This window comes from Vigna unguiculata, chromosome 1 (assembly GCF_037176805.1).
Source record: "Vigna unguiculata cultivar grain cowpea cultivar isolate G323 ecotype 2 chromosome 1, ASM3717680v1, whole genome shotgun sequence".
In the NCBI taxonomy this organism is placed as follows: Eukaryota; Viridiplantae; Streptophyta; class Magnoliopsida; order Fabales; family Fabaceae; genus Vigna; species Vigna unguiculata.
The window spans coordinates 16,862,810-16,882,910 of NC_140792.1; positions in this window are offsets into that span (position 1 = coordinate 16,862,810).

Genomic DNA, 20,101 nt, shown 5'->3' on the forward strand with positions numbered 1-20,101 from the left:
CTTTATTTGAGGCATGGGGGACATGAAATGAAGTTGAAATTTATGACACCAAGACAACCCAGTAAAGATCAACATAGGCTGAAGGAGAAAATAGAAAAAGAAAGAATAGACAAAGAAGAAATATAAACTGCAGAAGGAAGGGAAATTTAAGAAAAAGAAAAGGAAGTAAAGAAAAAGATGATGGAGAAGGTAGTAGAAAAGCAAGGTGTTTAATCGAAGGCCACCCATGTTTAGTTGCATTCGTTTACGAAAGCGACAACAATGTTGTAAGCCAAAGATTGGTGGAGAAAGTTCAGTTACCAACAAGCTTTCATCTGAATCAAGCAAGGATCAAATTCAGTACAGGACAATGTGTGTAAGAAGTATTATGTGATATTGCTCCCAAGAACTTTTGTAATCTTCTTTCTAGATGGGCATGGCTTCATTTTAAAATGCAGAATATTGATTACCGTTCCTTTTATTTGAGGCATGGGGGACATCAAATGAAGTTGAAATTTATGACACTAAAACAAGCCGGTAAATATCAACATAGGCTGAAGGAGAAAATAGAAAAAGAAAGAATAGAAAAAGAAGAAATATAAACTGCAAAAGGAAGGGAAATTGAAGAAAAAGAAAAGGAAGTAAAGAAAAAGATGATGGAAAAGGTAGTAGAAAAGCAAGGTGTTTAATCGAAGGCCACCCATGTTTAGTTGCATTCGTTTACGAAAGCGACAACAATGTTGTAAGCCAAAGATTGGTGGAGAAAGTTCAGTTAACAACAAGCTTTCATCTGAATCAAGCAAGGATCAAATTCAGTACAGGACAATGTGTTAAAGAAGTATTATGTGATATTGCTCCCACAAACTCTTGTCATCTTCTTTTTAGATGGGCATGGCTTCATTTTAAAACGCTCAATATTGATTAACGTTCTCTTTATTTGAGGCATGAGGGACATGAAATGAAGTTGAAATTTATGACAGCAAGACAAGCCACTAAGGATCAACATAGGCTGAAGGAGAAAATAGAAAAAGAAAGAATAGAAAAAGAAGAAATATAAACTGCAGAAGGAAGGGAAATTGAAGAAAAAGAAAAGGAAGTAAAGAAAAAGATGATGGAAAAGGTAGTAGAAAAGCAAGGTGTTTAATCAAAGGCCACCCATGTTTAGTTGCATTCGTTTACGAAAGCGACAACAATGTTGTAAGCCAAAGATTGGTGGAGAAAGTTCAGTTAAGAACAAGCTTTCATCTGAATCAAGCAAGGATCAAATTCAGTACAGGACAATGTGTGAAGAAGTATTATGTGATCTTGCTCCCAAGAGTTTTGGTCATCTTCTTTTTAGATGGGCATGACTTCATTTTAAAACGCTCAATCATAATTAACATTCCCTTTATTTGAGGTATGAGGCATATGAAATGAAGTTGAAATTTATGACACCAAGGCAAGCCAGTAAGGAGCAACATAGGCTGAAGGAGAAAATAGAAAAAGAAAGAATAGACAAAGAAGAAATATAAACTGCAGAAGGAAGGGAAATTGAAGAAAAAGAAAAGGAAGTAAAGAAAAAGATGATGGAAAAGGTAGTAGAAAAGCAAGGTGTTTAATCGAAGGCCACCCATGTTTAGTGGCATTCGTTCACGAAATCGACAACAATGTTGTAAGCCAAAGATTGGTGGAGAAAGTTCAGTTACCAACAAGCTTTCATCCGCATCAAGCAAGGATCATATTTAGTACAGGACAATGTGTGAAAGAAGTATTACGTGATATTGCTCCCATAAACTCTTGTCATCTTCTTTTTAGATGGGCATGACTGCATTTTAAAACGCTCAATCTTGATTAACGTTCCCTTTATTTGAGGCATGAGGGACATGAAATGAAGTTGAAATTTATGACACCAGGACAAGCCAAGAAGGATCAACACACGTTGAAGGAGAAAAAAGAAAAAGAAAGAAATATAAATTGCAGAAGGAAGGGAAATTGAAGAAAAAGAAAAGGAAGTAAAGAAAAAGATGATGGAAAAGGTAGTAGAAAAGCAAGGTGTTTAATCGAAGGCCACCCATGTTTAGTTGCATTCGTTTACGAAAGCGAGAACAATGTTGTAAGCCAAAGATTGGTGGAGAAAGTTCAGTTACCAACAAGCTTTCATGTGAATCAAGAAAGGATCAAATTCAGTAGAGGACAATGTGTGAAAGAAGTATTATGTCATATTGGTCCCGCGAACTCTTGTTATCTTCTTTTTAGATGGGCATGGCTTCATTTTAAAACGTTCAATCTTGATTAACGTTCCATTTATTTGAGGCATGAGGGACATGAAATGAGGTTGAAATTTATGACACCAAGACAAGCCAGTAAGGATCAACATAGGCTGAAGGAGAAAATAGAAAAAGAAAGAAATATAAGCTGCAGAAGGAAGGGAAATGGAAGAAAAAGAAAAGGAAGAAAAGATAAAGATGATGGAAAAGAAAGTAGAGAAACAAGGAGTTTAATCGAAGGCCACCCATGTTTAGTTGCATTCGTTTACGAAAGCGAGAACAATGTTGTAAGCCAAAGATTGGTGGAGAAAGTTCAGTTACCAACAAGCTTTCATCTGAATCAAGCAAGGATCAAATTCAGTACAGGACAATGTGTGAAAGAAGTATTATGTGATATATCTCCCAAGAACTTTTGTCATCTTCTTTTTAGATGGGCATGGCTTCATTTTAAAACGTTGAATATTGATTAACGTTCCCTTTATTTGTGGCATGGGGGACATGAAATGAAGTTGAAATATATGACACCAAAACAAGCCAATAAAGATCAACATAGGCTGAATGAGAAAATAGAAAAAGAAAGAATAGAAAAAGAAGAAATATAAACTGCAGAAGGAAGGGAAATTGAAGAAAAAGAAAAGGAAGTAAAGAAAAAGATGATGGAAAAGGTAGTAGAAAAGCAAGGTGTTTAATCGAAGGCCACCCATGTTTAGTTGCATTCGTTTACGAAAGCGACAACATTGTTGTAAGCCAAAGATTGGTGGAGAAAGTTCAGTTACCAACAAGTTTTCATCTGAATCAAGAAAGGATCAAATTCAGTAGAGGACAATGTGTGAAAGAAGTATTATGTGATATTGCTCCCACAAACTCTTGTCATCTTCTTTTTAGATGGGCATGGCTTCATTTTAAAACGCTCAATCTTGATTAACGTTCTCTTTATTTGAGGCATGAGGGACATGAAATGAAGTTGAAATTTATGACAGCAAGACAAGCCAAGAAGGATCAACACACGTTGAAGGAGAAAAAAGAAAAAGAAAGAAATATAAATTGCAGAAGGAAGGGAAATTGAAGAAAAAGAAAAGGAAGTAAAGAAAAAGATGATGGAAAAGGTAGTAGAAAAGCAAGGTGTTTAATCGAAGGCCACCCATGTTTAGTTGCATTCGTTTACGAAAGCGAGAACAATGTTGTAAGCCAAAGATTGGTGGAGAAAGTTCAGTTACCAACAAGCTTTCATGTGAATCAAGAAAGGATCAAATTCAGTAGAGGACAATGTGTGAAAGAAGTATTATGTGATATTGGTCCCGCGAACTCTTGTTATCTTCTTTTTAGATGGGCATGGCTTCATTTTAAAACGTTCAATCTTGATTAACGTTCCATTTATTTGAGGCATGAGGGACATGAAATGAGGTTGAAATTTATGACACCAAGACAAGCCAGTAAGGATCAACATAGGCTGAAGGAGAAAATAGAAAAAGAAAGAAATATAAGCTGCAGAAGGAAGGGAAATGGAAGAAAAAGAAAAGGAAGAAAAGATAAAGATGATGGAAAAGAAAGTAGAGAAACAAGGAGTTTAATCGAAGGCCACCCATGTTTAGTTGCATTCGTTTACGAAAGCGAGAACAATGTTGTAAGCCAAAGATTGGTGGAGAAAGTTCAGTTACCAACAAGCTTTCATCTGAATCAAGCAAGGATCAAATTCAGTACAGGACAATGTGTGAAAGAAGTATTATGTGATATATCTCCCAAGAACTTTTGTCATCTTCTTTTTAGATGGGCATGGCTTCATTTTAAAACGTTGAATATTGATTAACGTTCCCTTTATTTGTGGCATGGGGGACATGAAATGAAGTTGAAATATATGACACCAAAACAAGCCAATAAAGATCAACATAGGCTGAATGAGAAAATAGAAAAAGAAAGAATAGAAAAAGAAGAAATATAAACTGCAGAAGGAAGGGAAATTGAAGAAAAAGAAAAGGAAGTAAAGAAAAAGATGATGGAAAAGGTAGTAGAAAAGCAAGGTGTTTAATCGAAGGCCACCCATGTTTAGTTGCATTCGTTTACGAAAGCGACAACATTGTTGTAAGCCAAAGATTGGTGGAGAAAGTTCAGTTACCAACAAGTTTTCATCTGAATCAAGAAAGGATCAAATTCAGTAGAGGACAATGTGTGAAAGAAGTATTATGTGATATTGCTCCCACAAACTCTTGTCATCTTCTTTTTAGATGGGCATGGCTTCATTTTAAAACGCTCAATCTTGATTAACGTTCTCATTATTTGAGGCATGAGGGACATGAAATGAAGTTGAAATTTATGACAGCAAGACAAGCCACTAAGGATCAACATAGGCTGAAGGAGAAAATAGAAAAAGGAAGAAATATAAACTACAGAAGGAAGGGAAATTGAAGAAAAAGAAAAGGAAGAAAAGATCAAGATGATGGAAAAGAAAGTAGAGAAATAAGGTGTTTAATCGAAGGCCACCCATGTTTAGTTGCATTCGTTTACGAAAGCGACAACAATGTTGTAAGCCAAAGATTGGTGGAGAAAGTTCAGTTACCAACAAGCTTTCATCCGAATCAAGCAAGGATCAAATTCAGTACAGGACAATGTGTGAAACAAGTATTATGTGATATTGCTCCCACAAACTTTTGTCATCTTCTTTTTAGATGGGCATGGCTTCATTTTAAAACGCTCAATCTTGATTAACGTTCCCTTTATTTGAGACATGGGGGACATGAAATGAAGTTGAAATTTATGACACCAAAACAAGCCAATAAAGATCAACATAGGCTGAATGAGAAAATAGAAAAAGAAGAAATATAAACTGCAGAAGGAAGGGAAATTGAAGAAAAAGAAAAGGAAGTAAAGAAAAAGATGATGGAAAAGGTAGTAGAAAAGCAAGGTGTTTAATCGAAGGCCACCCATGTTTAGTTGCATTCGTTTACGAAAGCGAGAACAATGTTGTAAGCCAAAGATTGGTGGAGAAAGTTCAGTTACCAACAAGCTTTCATGTGAATCAAGAAAGGATCAAATTCAGTAGAGGACAATGTGTGAAAGAAGTATTATGTGATATTGGTCCCGCGAACTCTTGTCATCTTCTTTTTAGATGGGCATGGCTTCATTTTAAAACGTTGAATATTGATTAACGTTCCCTTTATTTGTGGCATGGGGGACATGAAATGAAGTTGAAATATATGACACCAAAACAAGCCAAAAAAGATCAACATAGGCTGAATGAGAAAATAGAAAAAGAAAGAATAGAAAAAGAAGAAATATAAACTGCAGAAGGAAGGGAAATTGAAGAAAAAGAAAAGGAAGTAAAGAAAAAGATGATGGAAAAGGTAGTAGAAAAGCAAGGTGTTTAATCGAAGGCCACCCATGTTTAGTTGCATTCGTTTACGAAAGCGACAACAATGTTGTAAGCCAAAGATTGGTGGAGAAAGTTCAGTTAAGAACAAGCTTTCATCTGAATCAAGCAAGGATCAAATTCAGTACAGGACAATGTGTGAAGAAGTATTATGTGTTCTTGCTCCCAAGAACTTTGGTCATCTTCTTTTTAGATGGGCATGACTTCATTTTAAAACGCTCAATCATAATTAACATTCCCTTTATTTGAGGTATGAGGCACATGAAATGAAGTTGAAATTTATGACACCAAGGCAAGCCAGTAAGGAGCAACATAGGCTGAAGGAGAAAATAGAAAAAGAAAGAAATATAAACTGCAGAAGGAAGGGAAATTGAAGAAAAAGAAAAGGAAGAAAAGATAAAGATGATGGAAAAGAAAGTAGAGAAACAAGGTGTTTAATCGAAGGCCACCCATTTTTAGTTGCATTCGTTTACGAAAGCGACAACAATGTTGTAAGCCAAAGATTGGTGGAGAAAGTTCAGTTACCAACAAGCTTTCATCCGAATCAAGCAAGGATCAAATTCAGTACAGGACAATGTGTGAAAGAAGTATTATGTGATATTGCTCCCACAAACTTTTGTCATCTTCTTTTTAGATGGGCATGGCTTCATTTTAAAACGCTCAATCTTGATTAACGTTCCCTTTATTTGAGGCATGGGGGACATGAAATGAAGTTGAAATTTATGACACCAAGACAAGCCAGTAAAGATCAACATAGGCTGAAGGAGAAAATAGAAAAAGAAAGAATAGAAAAAGAACAAATATAAATTGCAGAAGGAAGGGAAATTGAAGAAAAAGAAAAGGAAGTAAAGAAAAAGATGATGGAAAAGGTAGTAGAAAAGCAAGGTGTTTAATCGAAGGCCACCCATGTTTAGTTGCATTCGTTTATGAAAGCGACAACAATGATGTAAGCCAAAGATTGGTGGAGAAAGTTCAGTTACCAACAAGCTTTCATCTGAATCAAGCAAGAATCAAATTCAGTACAGGACGATGTGTGAAAGAAGTATTATGTGATATTGCTCCCACGAACTCTTGTCATGTTCTTGTTAGATGGGCATGGCTTCATTTTAAAACGTTCAATCTTGATTAACGTTCCCTATATTTGAGGCATGAGGGACATGAAATGAAGTTGAAATTTATGACACCAAGACAAGCCAGTAAGGATCAACATAGGCTGAAGGAGAAAATAGAAAAAGAAAGAAATATAAACTGCAGAAGGAAGGGAAATTGAAGAAAAAGAAAAGGAAGAAAAGATAAAGATGATGGAAAAGAAAGTAGAGAAACAAGGTGTTTAATCGAAGGCCACCCATGTTTCGTTGCATTCGTTTACGAAAGCGACAACAATGTTGTAAGCCAAAGATTGGTGGAGAAAGTTCAGTTACCAACAAGCTTTCATCTGAATCAAGCAAGGATCAAATTCATTACAGGACAATGTGTGAAAGAAGTATTATGTGATATTGCTCCCACGAACTCTTGTCATATTCTTTTTAGATGGGCGTGACTTCATTTTAAAACGATCAATCTTGATTAATGTTCCCTTTATTTGAGGCATGAGGGACATGAAATGAAGTTGAAATTTATGACACCAAGAAAAGCCGAGAAGGATCAACAAACGTTGAAGGAGAAAATAGGAAAAGAAAGAATAGAAAAAGAAGAAATATAAACTGCAGAAGGAAGCGAAATTGAAGAAAAAGAAAAGGAAGTAAAGAAAAAGATGATGGAAAAGGTAGTAGAAAAGCAAGGTGTTTAATTGGAGGCCACCCATGTTTAGTTGCATTCGTTTACGAAAGTGACAACAATGTTGTAAGCCAAAGATTGGTGGAGAAAGTTCAGTTACCAACAAGCTTTCATCTGAATCAAGCAAGGATCAAATTCATTACAGGACAATGTGTGAAAGAAGTATTATGTGATATTGCTCCCACGAACTCTTGTCATCTTCTTTTTAGATGGGCATGGCTTCATTTTAAAACGCTCAATCCTGATTAACGTTCCCTTTATTGAAGGCATGATGGACATGAAATGAAGTTGAAATTTATGACACCAAGACAAGCCAGTAAGGATCAACATAGGCTGAAGGAGAAAATAGAAAAAGAAAGAAATATAAACTGCAGAAGGAAGGGAAATTGAAGAAAAAGAAAAGGAAGAAAAGATAAAGATGATGAAAAAGAAAGTAGAGAAACAAGGTGTTTAATCGAAGGCCACCCATGTTTAGTTGCATTCGTTTACGAAAGCGACAACAATGTTGTAAGCCAAATATTGGTGGAGAAAGTCCAGTTACGAACAAGCTTTCATCCGAATCAAGCAAGGATCAAATTCAGTACAGGAGAATGTGTGAAAGAAGTATTATGTGATATTGCTCCCACAAACTTTTGTCATCATCTTTTTAGATGGGCATGGCTTCATTTTAAAACGCTCAATCTTGATTAACGTTCCCTTTATTTGAGGCATGGGGGACATGAAATGAAGTTGAAATTTATTACACCAAGACAAGGCAGTAAGGATCAACATAGGCTGAAGGAGAAAATAGAAAAAGAAAGAAATATAAACTGCAGAAGGAAGGGAAATTGAAGAAAAAGAAAAGGAAGAAAAGATAAAGATGATGGAAAAGAAAGTAGAGAAACAAGGTGTTTAATCGAAGGCCACCCATGTTTAGTTGCATTCGTTTACGAAAGCGACAACAATGTTGTAAACCAAAGATTGGTGGAGAAAGTTCAGTTAACAACAAGCTTTCATCCGAATCAAGCAAGGATCAAATTCAGTACAAGACAATTTGTGAACAAAGTATTATGTGATATTGCTCCCACAAACTCTTGTCATCTTCTTTTTAGATGGGCATGACTTCATTTTAAAACGATCAATCTTGATTAACGTTCCCTTTATTTGAGGCATGAGGGACATGAAATGAAGTTGAAATTTATGAGACCAAGACAAGCCAGTAAGGATCAACATAGGCTGAAGGAGAAAATAGAAAAAGAAAGAAATATAAACTGCAGAAGGAAGGGAAATTGAAGAAAAAGAAAAGGAAGAAAAGATAAAGATGATGAAAAAGAAAGTAGAGAAACAAGGTGTTTAATCGAAGGCCACCCATGTTTAGTTGCATTCGTTTACGAAAGCGACAACAATGTTGTAAGCCAAATATTGGTGGAGAAAGTCCAGTTACGAACAAGCTTTCATCCGAATCAAGCAAGGATCAAATTCAGTACAGGAGAATGTGTGAAAGAAGTATTATGTGATATTGCTCCCACAAACTTTTGTCATCATCTTTTTAGATGGGCATGGCTTCATTTTAAAACGCTCAATCTTGATTAACGTTCCCTTTATTTGAGGCATGGGGGACATGAAATGAAGTTGAAATTTATTACACCAAGACAAGGCAGTAAGGATCAACATAGGCTGAAGGAGAAAATAGAAAAAGAAAGAAATATAAACTGCAGAAGGAAGGGAAATTGAAGAAAAAGAAAAGGAAGAAAAGATAAAGATGATGGAAAAGAAAGTAGAGAAACAAGGTGTTTAATCGAAGGCCACCCATGTTTAGTTGCATTCGTTTACGAAAGCGACAACAATGTTGTAAACCAAAGATTGGTGGAGAAAGTTCAGTTAACAACAAGCTTTCATCCGAATCAAGCAAGGATCAAATTCAGTACAAGACAATTTGTGAACAAAGTATTATGTGATATTGCTCCCACAAACTCTTGTCATCTTCTTTTTAGATGGGCATGACTTCATTTTAAAACGATCAATCTTGATTAACGTTCCCTTTATTTGAGGCATGAGGGACATGAAATGAAGTTGAAATTTATGAGACCAAGACAAGCCAGTAAGGATCAACATAGGCTGAAGGAGAAAATAGAAAAAGAAAGAAATATAAACTGCAGAAGGAAGGGAAATTGAAGAAAAAGAAAAGGAAGAAAAGATAAAGATGATGGAAAAGAAAGTAGAGAAACAAGGTGTTTAATCGAAGGCCACCCATGTTTCGTTGCATTCGTTTACGAAAGCGACAACAATGTTGTAAGCCAAAGATTGGTGGAGAAAGTTCAGTTACCAACAAGCTTTCATCTGAATCAAGCAAGGATCAAATTCATTACAGGACAATGTGTGAAAGAAGTATTATGTGATATTGCTCCCACGAACTCTTGTCATCTTCTTTTTAGATGGGCGTGACTTCATTTTAAAACGATCAATCTTGATTAATGTTCCCTTTATTTGAGGCATGAGGGACATGAAATGAAGTTGAAATTTATGACACCAAGAAAAGCCGAGAAGGATCAACAAACGTTGAAGGAGAAAATAGAAAAAGAAAGAATAGAAAAAGAAGAAATATAAACTGCAGAAGGAAGCGAAATTGAAGAAAAAGAAAAGGAAGTAAAGAAAAAGATGATGGAAAAGGTAGTAGAAAAGCAAGGTGTTTAATTGGAGGCCACCCATGTTTAGTTGCATTCGTTTACGAAAGTGACAACAATGTTGTAAGCCAAAGATTGGTGGAGAAAGTTCAGTTACCAACAAGCTTTCATCTGAATCAAGCAAGGATCAAATTCATTACAGGACAATGTGTGAAAGAAGTATTATGTGATATTGCTCCCACGAACTCTTGTCATCTTCTTTTTAGATGGGCATGGCTTCATTTTAAAATGCTCAATCTTGATTAACGTTCCCTTTATTTGAAGCATGAGGGACATGAAATGAAATTGAAATTTATGACACCAAGACAAGCCAGTAAGGATCAACATAGGCTGAAGGAGAAAATAGAAAAAGAAAGAAATATAAACTGCAGAAGGAAGGGAAATTGAAGAAAAAGAAAAGGCAGAAAAGATAAAGATAATGGAAAAGAAAGTAGAGAAACAAGGTGTTTAATTGAAGGCCACCCATGTTTAGTTGCATTCCTTTACGAAAGCGACAACAATGTTGTAAGCCAAAGATTGGTGGAGAAAGTTCAGTTACCAACAAGCTTTCATCCGAATCAAGCAAGGATCAAATTCAGTATAGGAGAATGTGTGAAAGAAGTATTATGTGATATTGCTCCCACAAACTCTTGTCATCTTCTTTTTAGATGGGCATGACTTCATTTTAAAACGCTCAATCTTGATTAACGTTCCCTTTATTTGAGGCATGAGGGATATGAAATGAAGTTGAAATTTATGACACCAAGCCAAGCCAAGAAGGATCAACACACGTTGAAGGAGAAAATAGAAAGAGAAAGAATACAAAAAGAAGAAATATAAACTGCAGAAAGAAGGGAAATTGAAGAAAAAGAAAAGGAAGTAAAGAAAAAGGTGATGAAGAAGGTAGTAGAAAAGCAAGGTGTTTAATCGAAGGCCACCCATGTTTAGTTGCATTCGTTTATGAAAGCGACAACAATGATGTAAGCCAAAGATTGGTGGAGAAAGTTCAGTTACCAACAAGCTTTCATCTGAATCAAGCAAGAATCAAATTCAGTACAGGACGATGTGTGAAAGAAGTATTATGTGATATTGCTCCCACGAACTCTTGTCATCTTCTTGTTAGATGGGCATGGCTTCATTTTAAAACGTTCAATCTTGATTAACGTTCCCTATATTTGAGGCATGAGGGACATGAAATGAAGTTAAAATTTATGACACCAAGACAAGCCAGTAAGGATCAACATAGGCTGAAGGAGAAAATAGAAAAAGAAAGAAATATAAACTGCAGAAGGAAGGGAAATTGAAGAAAAAGAAAAGGAAGAAAAGATAAAGATGATGGAAAAGAAAGTAGAGAAACAAGGTGTTTAATCGAAGGCCACCCATGTTTCGTTGCATTCGTTTACGAAAGCGACAACAATGTTGTAAGCCAAAGATTGGTGGAGAAAGTTCAGTTACCAACAAGCTTTCATCTGAATCAAGCAAGGATCAAATTCATTACAGGACAATGTGTGAAAGAAGTATTATGTGATATTGCTCCCACGAACTCTTGTCATCTTCTTTTTAGATGGGCGTGACTTCATTTTAAAACGATCAATCTTGATTAATGTTCCCTTTATTTGAGGCATGAGGGACATGAAATGAAGTTGAAATTTATGACACCAAGAAAAGCCGAGAAGGATCAACAAACGTTGAAGGAGAAAATAGAAAAAGAAAGAATAGAAAAAGAAGAAATATAAACTGCAGAAGGAAGCGAAATTGAAGAAAAAGAAAAGGAAGTAAAGAAAAAGATGATGGAAAAGGTAGTAGAAAAGCAAGGTGTTTAATTGGAGGCCACCCATGTTTAGTTGCATTCGTTTACGAAAGTGACAACAATGTTGTAAGCCAAAGATTGGTGGAGAAAGTTCAGTTACCAACAAGCTTTCATCTGAATCAAGCAAGGATCAAATTCATTACAGGACAATGTGTGAAAGAAGTATTATGTGATATTGCTCCCACGAACTCTTGTCATCTTCTTTTTAGATGGGCATGGCTTCATTTTAAAATGCTCAATCTTGATTAACGTTCCCTTTATTTGAAGCATGAGGGACATGAAATGAAATTGAAATTTATGACACCAAGACAAGCCAGTAAGGATCAACATAGGCTGAAGGAGAAAATAGAAAAAGAAAGAAATATAAACTGCAGAAGGAAGGGAAATTGAAGAAAAAGAAAAGGCAGAAAAGATAAAGATAATGGAAAAGAAAGTAGAGAAACAAGGTGTTTAATTGAAGGCCACCCATGTTTAGTTGCATTCCTTTACGAAAGCGACAACAATGTTGTAAGCCAAAGATTGGTGGAGAAAGTTCAGTTACCAACAAGCTTTCATCCGAATCAAGCAAGGATCAAATTCAGTATAGGAGAATGTGTGAAAGAAGTATTATGTGATATTGCTCCCACAAACTCTTGTCATCTTCTTTTTAGATGGGCATGACTTCATTTTAAAACGCTCAATCTTGATTAACGTTCCCTTTATTTGAGGCATGAGGGATATGAAATGAAGTTGAAATTTATGACACCAAGCCAAGCCAAGAAGGATCAACACACGTTGAAGGAGAAAATAGAAAGAGAAAGAATACAAAAAGAAGAAATATAAACTGCAGAAAGAAGGGAAATTGAAGAAAAAGAAAAGGAAGTAAAGAAAAAGGTGATGAAGAAGGTAGTAGAAAAGCAAGGTGTTTAATCGAAGGCCACCCATGTTTAGTTGCATTCGTTTATGAAAGCGACAACAATGATGTAAGCCAAAGATTGGTGGAGAAAGTTCAGTTACCAACAAGCTTTCATCTGAATCAAGCAAGAATCAAATTCAGTACAGGACGATGTGTGAAAGAAGTATTATGTGATATTGCTCCCACGAACTCTTGTCATCTTCTTGTTAGATGGGCATGGCTTCATTTTAAAACGTTCAATCTTGATTAACGTTCCCTATATTTGAGGCATGAGGGACATGAAATGAAGTTGAAATTTATGACACCAAGACAAGCCAGTAAGGATCAACATAGGCTGAAGGAGAAAATAGAAAAAGAAAGAAATATAAACTGCAGAAGGAAGGGAAATTGAAGAAAAAGAAAAGGAAGAAAAGATAAAGATGATGGAAAAGAAAGTAGAGAAACAAGGTGTTTAATCGAAGGCCACCCATGTTTCGTTGCATTCGTTTACGAAAGCGACAACAATGTTGTAAGCCAAAGATTGGTGGAGAAAGTTCAGTTACCAACAAGCTTTCATCTGAATCAAGCAAGGATCAAATTCATTACAGGACAATGTGTGAAAGAAGTATTATGTGATATTGCTCCCACGAACTCTTGTCATCTTCTTTTTAGATGGGCGTGACTTCATTTTAAAACGATCAATCTTGATTAATGTTCCCTTTATTTGAGGCATGAGGGACATGAAATGAAGTTGAAATTTATGACACCAAGAAAAGCCGAGAAGGATCAACAAACGTTGAAGGAGAAAATAGGAAAAGAAAGAATAGAAAAAGAAGAAATATAAACTGCAGAAGGAAGCGAAATTGAAGAAAAAGAAAAGGAAGTAAAGAAAAAGATGATGGAAAAGGTAGTAGAAAAGCAAGGTGTTTAATTGGAGGCCACCCATGTTTAGTTGCATTCGTTTACGAAAGTGACAACAATGTTGTAAGCCAAAGATTGGTGGAGAAAGTTCAGTTACCAACAAGCTTTCATCTGAATCAAGCAAGGATCAAATTCATTACAGGACAATGTGTGAAAGAAGTATTATGTGATATTGCTCCCACGAACTCTTGTCATCTTCTTTTTAGATGGGCATGGCTTCATTTTAAAACGCTCAATCCTGATTAACGCTCCCTTTATTGAAGGCATGATGCACATGAAATGAAGTTGAAATTTATGACACCAAGACAAGCCAGTAAGGATCAACATAGGCTGAAGGAGAAAATAGAAAAAGAAAGAAATATAAACTGCAGAAGGAAGGGAAATTGAAGAAAAAGAAAAGGAAGAAAAGATAAAGATGATGAAAAAGAAAGTAGAGAAACAAGGTGTTTAATCGAAGGCCACCCATGTTTAGTTGCATTCGTTTACGAAAGCGACAACAATGTTGTAAGCCAAATATTGGTGGAGAAAGTCCAGTTACGAACAAGCTTTCATCCGAATCAAGCAAGGATCAAATTCAGTACAGGAGAATGTGTGAAAGAAGTATTATGTGATATTGCTCCCACAAACTTTTGTCATCATCTTTTTAGATGGGCATGGCTTCATTTTAAAACGCTCAATCTTGATTAACGTTCCCTTTATTTGAGGCATGGGGGACATGAAATGAAGTTGAAATTTATTACACCAAGACAAGGCAGTAAGGATCAACATAGGCTGAAGGAGAAAATAGAAAAAGAAAGAAATATAAACTGCAGAAGGAAGGGAAATTGAAGAAAAAGAAAAGGAAGAAAAGATAAAGATGATGGAAAAGAAAGTAGAGAAACAAGGTGTTTAATCGAAGGCCACCCATGTTTAGTTGCATTCGTTTACGAAAGCGACAACAATGTTGTAAACCAAAGATTGGTGGAGAAAGTTCAGTTAACAACAAGCTTTCATCCGAATCAAGCAAGGATCAAATTCAGTACAAGACAATTTGTGAACAAAGTATTATGTGATATTGCTCCCACAAACTCTTGTCATCTTCTTTTTAGATGGGCATGACTTCATTTTAAAACGATCAATCTTGATTAACGTTCCCTTTATTTGAGGCATGAGGGACATGAAATGAAGTTGAAATTTATGAGACCAAGACAAGCCAGTAAGGATCAACATAGGCTGAAGGAGAAAATAGAAAAAGAAAGAAATATAAACTGCAGAAGGAAGGGAAATTGAAGAAAAAGAAAAGGAAGAAAAGATAAAGATGATGAAAAAGAAAGTAGAGAAACAAGGTGTTTAATCGAAGGCCACCCATGTTTAGTTGCATTCGTTTACGAAAGCGACAACAATGTTGTAAGCCAAATATTGGTGGAGAAAGTCCAGTTACGAACAAGCTTTCATCCGAATCAAGCAAGGATCAAATTCAGTACAGGAGAATGTGTGAAAGAAGTATTATGTGATATTGCTCCCACAAACTTTTGTCATCATCTTTTTAGATGGGCATGGCTTCATTTTAAAACGCTCAATCTTGATTAACGTTCCCTTTATTTGAGGCATGGGGGACATGAAATGAAGTTGAAATTTATTACACCAAGACAAGGCAGTAAGGATCAACATAGGCTGAAGGAGAAAATAGAAAAAGAAAGAAATATAAACTGCAGAAGGAAGGGAAATTGAAGAAAAAGAAAAGGAAGAAAAGATAAAGATGATGGAAAAGAAAGTAGAGAAACAAGGTGTTTAATCGAAGGCCACCCATGTTTAATTGCATTCGTTTACGAAAGCGACAACAATGTTGTAAACCAAAGATTGGTGGAGAAAGTTCAGTTAACAACAAGCTTTCATCCGAATCAAGCAAGGATCAAATTCAGTACAAGACAATTTGTGAACAAAGTATTATGTGATATTGCTCCCACAAACTCTTGTCATCTTCTTTTTAGATGGGCATGACTTCATTTTAAAACGATCAATCTTGATTAACGTTCCCTTTATTTGAGGCATGAGGGACATGAAATGAAGTTGAAATTTATGAGACCAAGACAAGCCAGTAAGGATCAACATAGGCTGAAGGAGAAAATAGAAAAAGAAAGAAATATAAACTGCAGAAGGAAGGGAAATTGAAGAAAAAGAAAAGGAAGAAAAGATAAAGATGATGGAAAAGAAAGTAGAGAAACAAGGTGTTTAATCGAAGGCCACCCATGTTTCGTTGCATTCGTTTACGAAAGCGACAACAATGTTGTAAGCCAAAGATTGGTGGAGAAAGTTCAGTTACCAACAAGCTTTCATCTGAATCAAGCAAGGATCAAATTCATTACAGGACAATGTGTGAAAGAAGTATTATGTGATATTGCTCCCACGAACTCTTGTCATCTTCTTTTTAGATGGGCGTGACTTCATTTTAAAACGATCAATCTTGATTAATGTTCCCTTTATTTGAGGCATGAGGGACATGAAATGAAGTTGAAATTTATGACACCAAGAAAAGCCGAGAAGGATCAACAAACGTTGAAGGAGAAAATAGGAAAAGAAAGAATAGAAAAAGAAGAAATATAAACTGCAGAAGGAAGCGAAATTGAAGAAAAAGAAAAGGAAGTAAAGAAAAAGATGATGGAAAAGGTAGTAGAAAAGCAAGGTGTTTAATTGGAGGCCACCCATGTTTAGTTGCATTCGTTTACGAAAGTGACAACAATGTTGTAAGCCAAAGATTGGTGGAGAAAGTTCAGTTACCAACAAGCTTTCATCTGAATCAAGCAAGGATCAAATTCATTACAGGACAATGTGTGAAAGAAGTATTATGTGATATTGCTCCCACGAACTCTTGTCATCTTCTTTTTAGATGGGCATGGCTTCATTTTAAAACGCTCAATCCTGATTAACGCTCCCTTTATTGAAGGCATGATGCACATGAAATGAAGTTGAAATTTATGACACCAAGACAAGCCAGTAAGGATCAACATAGGCTGAAGGAGAAAATAGAAAAAGAAAGAAATATAAACTGCAGAAGGAAGGGAAATTGAAGAAAAAGAAAAGGAAGAAAAGATAAAGATGATGAAAAAGAAAGTAGAGAAACAAGGTGTTTAATCGAAGGCCACCCATGTTTAGTTGCATTCGTTTACGAAAGCGACAACAATGTTGTAAGCCAAATATTGGTGGAGAAAGTCCAGTTACGAACAAGCTTTCATCCGAATCAAGCAAGGATCAAATTCAGTACAGGAGAATGTGTGAAAGAAGTATTATGTGATATTGCTCCCACAAACTTTTGTCATCATCTTTTTAGATGGGCATGGCTTCATTTTAAAACGCTCAATCTTGATTAACGTTCCCTTTATTTGAGGCATGGGGGACATGAAATGAAGTTGAAATTTATTACACCAAGACAAGGCAGTAAGGATCAACATAGGCTGAAGGAGAAAATAGAAAAAGAAAGAAATATAAACTGCAGAAGGAAGGGAAATTGAAGAAAAAGAAAAGGAAGAAAAGATAAAGATGATGGAAAAGAAAGTAGAGAAACAAGGTGTTTAATCGAAGGCCACCCATGTTTAGTTGCATTCGTTTACGAAAGCGACAACAATGTTGTAAACCAAAGATTGGTGGAGAAAGTTCAGTTAACAACAAGCTTTCATCCGAATCAAGCAAGGATCAAATTCAGTACAAGACAATTTGTGAACAAAGTATTATGTGATATTGCTCCCACAAACTCTTGTCATCTTCTTTTTAGATGGGCATGACTTCATTTTAAAACGATCAATCTTGATTAACGTTCCCTTTATTTGAGGCATGAGGGACATGAAATGAAGTTGAAATTTATGAGACCAAGACAAGCCAGTAAGGATCAACATAGGCTGAAGGAGAAAATAGAAAAAGAAAGAAATATAAACTGCAGAAGGAAGGGAAATTGAAGAAAAAGAAAAGGAAGAAAAGATAAAGATGATGAAAAAGAAAGTAGAGAAACAAGGTGTTTAATCGAAGGCCACCCATGTTTAGTTGCATTCGTTTACGAAAGCGACAACAATGTTGTAAGCCAAATATTGGTGGAGAAAGTCCAGTTACGAACAAGCTTTCATCCGAATCAAGCAAGGATCAAATTCAGTACAGGAGAATGTGTGAAAGAAGTATTATGTGATATTGCTCCCACAAACTTTTGTCATCATCTTTTTAGATGGGCATGGCTTCATTTTAAAACGCTCAATCTTGATTAACGTTCCCTTTATTTGAGGCATGGGGGACATGAAATGAAGTTGAAATTTATTACACCAAGACAAGGCAGTAAGGATCAACATAGGCTGAAGGAGAAAATAGAAAAAGAAAGAAATATAAACTGCAGAAGGAAGGGAAATTGAAGAAAAAGAAAAGGAAGAAAAGATAAAGATGATGGAAAAGAAAGTAGAGAAACAAGGTGTTTAATCGAAGGCCACCCATGTTTAATTGCATTCGTTTACGAAAGCGACAACAATGTTGTAAACCAAAGATTGGTGGAGAAAGTTCAGTTAACAACAAGCTTTCATCCGAATCAAGCAAGGATCAAATTCAGTACAAGACAATTTGTGAACAAAGTATTATGTGATATTGCTCCCACAAACTCTTGTCATCTTCTTTTTAGATGGGCATGACTTCATTTTAAAACGATCAATCTTGATTAACGTTCCCTTTATTTGAGGCATGAGGGACATGAAATGAAGTTGAAATTTATGAGACCAAGACAAGCCAGTAAGGATCAACATAGGCTGAAGGAGAAAATAGAAAAAGAAAGAAATATAAACTGCAGAAGGAAGGGAAATTGAAGAAAAAGAAAAGGAAGAAAAGATAAAGATGATGGAAAAGAAAGTAGAGAAACAAGGTGTTTAATCGAAGGCCACCCATGTTTCGTTGCATTCGTTTACGAAAGCGACAACAATGTTGTAAGCCAAAGATTGGTGGAGAAAGTTCAGTTACCAACAAGCTTTCATCTGAATCAAGCAAGGATCAAATTCATTACAGGACAATGTGTGAAAGAAGTATTATGTGATATTGCTCCCACGAACTCTTGTCATCTTCTTTTTAGATGGGCGTGACTTCATTTTAAAACGATCAATCTTGATTAATGTTCCCTTTATTTGAGGCATGAGGGACATGAAATGAAGTTGAAATTTATGACACCAAGAAAAGCCGAGAAGGATCAACAAACGTTGAAGGAGAAAATAGAAAAAGAAAGAATAGAAAAAGAAGAAATATAAACTGCAGAAGGAAGCGAAATTGAAGAAAAAGAAAAGGAAGTAAAGAAAAAGATGATGGAAAAGGTAGTAGAAAAGCAAGGTGTTTAATTGGAGGCCACCCATGTTTAGTTGCATTCGTTTACGAAAGTGACAACAATGTTGTAAGCCAAAGATTGGTGGAGAAAGTTCAGTTACCAACAAGCTTTCATCTGAATCAAGCAAGGATCAAATTCATTACAGGACAATGTGTGAAAGAAGTATTATGTGATATTGCTCCCACGAACTCTTGTCATCTTCTTTTTAGATGGGCATGGCTTCATTTTAAAACGCTCAATCCTGATTAACGTTCCCTTTATTGAAGGCATGATGGACATGAAATGAAGTTGAAATTTATGACACCAAGACAAGCCAGTAAGGATCAACATAGGCTGAAGGAGAAAATAGAAAAAGAAAGAAATATAAACTGCAGAAGGAAGGGAAATTGAAGAAAAAGAAAAGGAAGAAAAGATAAAGATGATGAAAAAGAAAGTAGAGAAACAAGGTGTTTAATCGAAGGCCACCCATGTTTAGTTGCATTCGTTTACGAAAGCGACAACAATGTTGTAAGCCAAATATTGGTGGAGAAAGTCCAGTTACGAACAAGCTTTCATCCGAATCAAGCAAGGATCAAATTCAGTACAGGAGAATGTGTGAAAGAAGTATTATGTGATATTGCTCCCACAAACTTTTGTCATCATCTTTTTAGATGGGCATGGCTTCATTTTAAAACGCTCAATCTTGATTAACGTTCCCTTTATTTGAGGCATGGGGGACATGAAATGAAGTTGAAATTTATTACACCAAGACAAGGCAGTAAGGATCAACATAGGCTGGAGGAGAAAATAGAAAAAGAAAGAAATATAAACTGCAGAAGGAAGGGAAATTGAAGAAAAAGAAAAGGAAGAAAAGATAAAGATGATGGAAAAGAAAGTAGAGAAACAAGGTGTTTAATCGAAGGCCACCCATGTTTAGTTGCATTCGTTTACGAAAGCGACAACAATCTTGTAAACCAAAGATTGGTGGAGAAAGTTCAGTTAACAACAAGCTTTCATCCGAATCAAGCAAGGATCAAATTCAGTACAAGACAATTTGTGAACAAAGTATTATGTGATATTGCTCCCACAAACTCTTGTCATCTTCTTTTTAGATGGGCATGACTTCATTTTAAAACGATCAATCTTGATTAACGTTCCCTTTATTTGAGGCATGAGGGACATGAAATGAAGTT